This window comes from Alligator sinensis, unplaced genomic scaffold (assembly GCF_000455745.1).
Source record: "Alligator sinensis unplaced genomic scaffold, ASM45574v1 scaffold66_1, whole genome shotgun sequence".
NCBI lineage: Eukaryota > Metazoa > Chordata > Crocodylia > Alligatoridae > Alligator > Alligator sinensis.
Genome location: NW_005842484.1, coordinates 370,669 through 377,195, shown reverse-complemented (window position 1 = coordinate 377,195; position 6,527 = coordinate 370,669). Strand labels below are relative to the sequence as shown.

Below are 6,527 nucleotides of genomic sequence, written 5' to 3'. Positions count from 1 at the left end.
AAAGTTAGACTTTGAAAATGTGTGCTAACTTTATATTTACCAGGAAGTGTGAGATATCATTATAATAACTTTTATCTGAGCAGAAAAAATCAAAGGAATACAAAGCATTTAAAAAATGTACCTTTTATTGCTGGAAGCCAAACAGAAACTACCAGGGACTTCTGCGGATATGGGATTTTAGGAGAGGAATATATATATGTTGCTGTGGTATTTATTGTCAGGTATTTATTTTGCTATAAAATATTGGTAGGTGGAATTTTATGCATAACTGTTGTCATAGAGAGATGTTTCAGAAAAACAGAAGTAAATTATATAGAAAAAGAAAACCTCAACATTCTACTACTTGATCAGGTATTTAAGGTCAAAATTTAGCTTCATATTGAAAAGAAATACATAGTTATACAAAAGACTCTTATATGTAAGCTCCAGCCCTGCCTTTAAAAATAGAAACTTCTGATCCTAAACCTGTGATTATTTATTATCAGAATCCTTACTAATGTTGCATATTGGCAGGAATTTCAATGGAAAATAAATACAGCATTCTGTAGACCCTCTTCATAGTTGACGTAAAATAGGGACAAGGACAACCTGATCCCCAGAGTGTAGCTATAATTACATCTTCTCATTCCCATATGCTAATCTTGGCCCCCAGATACAAACTTTGGAAGTTAAACATGAATTAATTAATAAGGCTTCTAGTAAAAAAATAAATGTGCATTCTTGTGGTCTTATTCTTTGGCTAGATCCTATAAGGACACTGGACAAGGAAGAAAGATTATTATTTCTTGTATCACATTTGCTACAGACACAACTATCAGCCAAAGATGAAACAAGGATGAAAATTAAAAGCATATGAACAACATAATGCATTGCTGTCATCCTGGATCTTTAGGGTTGTTCTTTGCATGTGAAATGGACTCCCTGGGGCTCAATTCACCATTTATTAAGCAACCAGAGCTTCCACTGAAGCCAACAAGAGATTCATGTGTGTTGGCAATGCAGAATCTGGTCATATCAGACACTGTTAATGACATCTTTCCTATGCCATAAGAAGTGACATAGGATGTGAACAAGGCTCTGTAATCACTACTAGTACTGTTGGCTGGAACAATTGTCTTGTATTTCTGGGTGGCTGCTGTCCAGACTAGAATATCAGTAAGCTGCTTCTTATCTGGTTCCTACCCCTTTACCTGTATGGCTTGGGTGGGCTTTCCAAAAGTTACAGCTCCTGCTTGTACAGCTATTAAGGTCACTGGAACATCCACACATTCATACTGTATTAAGATGTATTCCTTGGGAATGGAGACATTCTACTACATTAGATTTTTAAAAGGAGCATGTGGAGAGTGGTAACTAGAAAAAAAGAAGACAAACTGAGGGTTGGAACATAAGTGTCATTTGAGCTTCATTAAATCACATGAGTCCCTCTCACATTTTAATATAGCCCACCATGGTTTAATACACATCAAAATAATCTGCATAGATAATGTATCAAGTCTGATATTCTAATTTGTGGAGGTTTGGTTCACTGCACCCTCTCACTATGATACCCAAGCAATCAAAGAGGAGGAAAATATGACTAACTCCTTCTTACAGACAGGGTAACTGGGACATTACATAGCAGCTCACTGGCATAGCTAGGATATAGAATCCTACCCTCCTAATTCTTATCCCAGTGCTGATTTCAAAATTTCAGCTCTGAGAGTAAGGAAGCCATTGATAGAGAAGTTCAAGGCATCCAATAAAAAGGAGGGGATAATTTCAGTCAGAATCAGAACCCACATTTCATGTCAGTAAGAGAAATAGTGTCTATTTCGTCTTAATAGAAAACAAATTATTATATTTTGCCTGAGCAAAATATCTTAATATCCAGGCTTTCCTGGGAAGTGTAGTGGGGATTATTTAGAATTCTATTCAGTCTGTGTTTCATTTAAATGATATCTTGCTTCTTTCCCTTCCCTTAATATTCAGAAAGTATGGCTGAGTATTATGACCACATACTGATTACTTTTATCATTAGCACCACAATGTGTATATACTACTGGGTGGATGGAACAATTATATGAAGTTAAAAGACAGAATTTAGGGCTTTCTAGGAATTTAGGGCTACATGAGGCGCTAGCTGTGCAGTAGCCTAATAATCAGAGACCCAGGTTATCCATTCACCACTAGATGGCTCCACTTAAAGGCCCAAGCCCCAGGATGGCTATCAAGGATCCTTCTAAGCTGCACATGTGCATGGCTGTGCACAATAAAAAAATCTTGCTGCACAGTAACTTTTTAATGCCATGCACCTGCTCACAGAGGAGCTGGGCTGAGGCTTCCTGCAAACTTTGGATGCTGCCTCCGGAGTGCAGTGGAGGCACTGGGGCTGGTGCGGGACACTTACCGGTGATAAGTTACCTCAGTTGTGCAGGGGCCACTCCTCTCTGCTCCATTTCTCACTGTGCTGGCATCCCCACAAGGAAGGAGAGCATGTGGGGCAGGCAGTGGCTCCTCCCTGAGGTGAAGTGGGAGGCGGGGTTGGGGGCAGGGGTCGGATCGAGGGCTGGGGCCGGGGCCGGGACCGGGGCCGGGGCCGGGACCGGGGCCGGGGCAGAGCTGGGCACTGCACAGGCTCTGCCAGCTCTGGGGAACTGTTCCACTCCCTAGCCCCTTTGGCTGAGCTTTGCCCCGAGCCCCGACGCCATGTCCCTCCTCACTGCATGGTCTGCTCAACAGTGGGATGCACATGGTGCCATGCTGCTTTTGAAGGCTGCTGTGAGGCATGGAGCTGGAAAGCAAAGGAGCTAGGCATTGTGTGCAGATTGGAATATGAATATTTCCAAACTTTGAGGGTTGCTGTTGAAAACTGGGATCAACTTGGGGCCAAAGCTGGATTATCATACAGGAGCTAGCATGGAAAAAGAAATGTGCAGGAGTAGACATTCATTTCCAGCCCCCCACTAACACCCAGGCTTTCTCACTTCTCTCCTTCACTTGACCCCGGTAGTTTCTCTTTCTGTTCTGTTCTGAACTCCACCAAAGTCACTGGGACTAGTTTCAAGCCCTAGATGGCTTCCGTAGCTTCCTGGAGGCATTGTGATTGGTGCCTCCCTTCTTGAGGCAGAGGGAAAAAGCTGGAAAGGTAAGGCTTATCCTGATAGGAGGGGGAGCAAGGCAGTGGGAATTAGCTGAAGAGGTAGAGAAGTGACTTTGAATGTAAGAGTGAGATGGGTTCACACTATCAAGGGCCTGGGACCACTTGCCCTGCCATTACTAGCACTAAACTCTAACCAGCTGAGCTAGGCAGCCAGCCACAGAACTGCTGCCTGAGAAAGATCTGGCTTCAGCTGGGACTAGACAAGCCCAGATGGAGAGACTACTCACTGGTCCTGTAGCAGCCCTGGACTGCAGTGCCAGAGTAGGGAATACTTGTTCAGGAGATAGAATAAGTAGTAGAGTGTTCACGTAATATGTGAGATGTAGCAGGATCAATGCCTACATTATCTAGGGTGTGCTCACCCACTCACAGATTATGCCAAGGTGGTGGCCTAGCTGCAGTAGAAGACTGCTCATTATGAGAACCCTACCTGGCCTAAAGAGTTACTCTCAAGGGATAGATGGCTTGTTTCAACTGCCAGAGGAAGGGAAACAGCTGCTCTGCTTCTCAGGGCAAGTGCTGCCAAAAAAATATTTACACTGCGGTAGGAGTAGAGGGACAGTAGGGGCTCCTAACAACCAAAAGCACCATGCACCACTACATGCCAAGTGACAAGTGCTTCCCTGAGGGTGCCTCACCTCTGGCCGACCCCCTTGCACAGCACACCCGCAAGCCTGGGGGTACTGCCGCCACCGCCCCTGGCCATCTGGTTTGTCTTTGGCCTTGTGCCCCCTGGGGCACACAGGCCTCATACACCTGGAGGGTGCTTACCCTGCTGCGAATCCTGGGGGCGCTTCCTTTAGCCCGAAGCACAAAAAGTAGCCTGCCTTAGTCAGCTGGACCAAGGGGGCACCCCGGCATAGCCCAGTCCCTCTCCCAGCCCGGCCACCACCCTAATCACGCTGGAAAGCTTTATTGCTTCAAGAAGGAAGGCCTGGGTTATGCTCCAGGTTCCAGGAGAATCAAAGATGGCCCCTGGCCCCTGGTTTGTCTTTGGCCTTGTGCCCCCTGGGGCACACAGGCCTCGTACACCTGGAGGGTGCTTACCCTGCTGCGAATCCTGGGGGCACTTCCTTTAGCCCGAAGCACAAAAAGTAGCCTGCCTTAGTCAGCCGGACCAAGGGGGCACCCTGGCATAGCCCAGTCCCTCTCCCAGCCCGGCCACCACCCTAATCACACTGGACAGCTTTATTGCTTCAAGACGGAAGGCCTGGGGAATGCTCCAGGTTCCAGGAGAATCAAAGAACAACCTAAGACCAAACCGTGTGCCTAAGTAGCCGCTGAGCATGCATCTGTATCACAGTGAGCTGTATACCTCGGTAGATTTCAGGTCAGTTGTACTCACAAATATCATCCAGCAGCGGCTGAAGCTTTCCTCTGGAGGCAGGCAGTGCGTGGTGTGTCAGTGAGTTTCCAGAGAGATCCCCATCTCTCTGCCTGCTCACTTACTCACATGTTCCCCAAAATGGCACCCTCCCTTCCAGGAGGAAGGGGCTCTCAAATCAATTTTTCTCACCATACCTTCCAGGTCCAATCAGGGCAGGTCTTGTTGAAGGCTAAGCAACCAATCTCTAAAGCGTCACCCATCACCCCAGAGAGTGACAGGTCTCGAGCGCCTGCCCCTCTGCCATGAGCTCCGTGCTTAAAACAATGAAGAGAGGTGGGGCCCCGCCCCCCTCTCAACTGGGCCAGCTCACCTAGGCGGAGCTGGTGGCAGAGCACCCGAGGTGATAGGCAGGTAAGAAGACATTGAGGAAGAAGAAAAAACTGGTACAAGAGACAGGGGTGAGGCGGGGATGGAAATCCTTCAGAGAGGGTCAAGCCACTGAAGAAGTCGGCTGCAGGAGGGATTCACACTCTCTCCTTGCACGCCTGCTTCACAGTGGCGGGGCCGGGCAGGCCTGCCTGGCTGTGGTGGCAACTGAAGTAGTAGAAGCCCAGGGTGGCCAGCATGGGGATAAAACCCACAGCCTTGGCATTATTAGCACCACGCTCTAACCAGCTGAGCTAGCCGGCCAAGAGCACAAGCCAGGTCCCTCGCTCCAGCTGGTTCCATCCAGCCCAAGTCAGGCAAGCTACTCACCACCCCATGAGACTCCTGGACTGCAGCAGCAGACCACCCACCCACCCAGCCACAGCATCAGCTGCAGTAGCCACAGCAGCCACAGCAGCAGGGGGGACTAGCTCAAGTGGTAGAGCGTTCGCTTAGCATGTGAGAGGTAGCAGGATCGCCCCCCTCTCAACTGGGCCAGCTCACCTAGGCGGAGCTGGTGGCAGAGCACCCGAGGTGATAGGCAGGTAAGAAGACATTGAGGAAGAAGAAAAAACTGGTACAAGAGACATGGATGAGGCAGGGATGGAAATCCTTCAGAGAGGGGCAAGCAGCTGAAGAAGTCGGCTGCAGGCCTTGAAGGTAAGAGGGATTCACACTCTCCTTGCACCCGTGCTTCACAGATGTGGTGCGGGGCAGTGTGGGGCAGGCCTGCCTGGCTGTGGTGGCAACTGGAGTAGTAAGAGTTCAGGGTGGCCAGCGTGGGGATCGAACCCACGGCCTTGGCATTACTAGCACCACGCTCTAACCAGCTGAGCAAGCCGGCCAAGGGCGCAAGCCAACTCCCTCGCTGTAGCTGGTTCCGACCAGCCCAAGTCAGGCAAGCTACTCACCACCCCATGAGACTCCTGGACTGCAGCAGCAGGCCAGCCACCCAGCCATAGCAGCAGCTGCAATCACCCCAGCAGCAGCAGGGGGGGACTAGCTCAAGTGGTAGAGCGCTCGCTTAGCATGTGAGAAGTAGCAGGATCGATGCCTGTGTTCTCCAGGGTGTGCCAGGCTACTGGCTCCTTTTTGCTGAGGCGGTGGCCTGGCCAGAGCCCCAGCACGGCTGCTTTCCAGGCCCTGCGTGGCCTCTGGAGGTACTACTGGGGCCTGGATGGCTCGTTTCCACTGCCAGAGGCAGAGTAGTCTCTGCCCCTTTTGCGGGGCTAGTGCTGCCGAGGCAAGGCTAGCCTGGGTTGTGGGTGTGGCGGAACAGTAGGGGGAGGTCCTGGGCTGAGCCACCCAGCTCAGCGCACCCCACCACCTGCCAGGCGCCAAGTGCCTCCCCGGAGGTGCCTCACCTTTGGCCGACCCCCTTGCACAGCATACCCTCAACCCGGAAGGCGGGGATGGAAATCCTTGAAAGAGGGACAAGCCGCTGAAGAAGTCGGCTTCAGGCCTTGAAGGCGAGTGGCAGCAGGAGGGATTCACACTCTCTCCTTGCAAGCGTGCTTCACAAGGGCAGTGCAGGGCTGTGGGGGGCAGGGCAGGGCGGGGCCTTGCGGGCCTGCCTGGCTGCTGTGGCAACTGAAGTAGTAAAAGCCCAGGGTGGCCATCGAATCCATGGTC

The 6,527-nt window shown here is 50.2% G+C and overlaps 1 non-coding gene across 1 annotated transcript; it reads right to left on the bottom strand.

The window, feature by feature from the left end:
- Window positions 1-5,666: 5,666 nt before the first annotated feature.
- TRNAT-AGU lies at window positions 5,667-5,740 on the bottom strand. Its single transcript has one exon. It is a non-coding gene; the product is annotated as a tRNA-Thr (tRNA).
- Window positions 5,741-6,527: the final 787 nt, after the last annotated feature.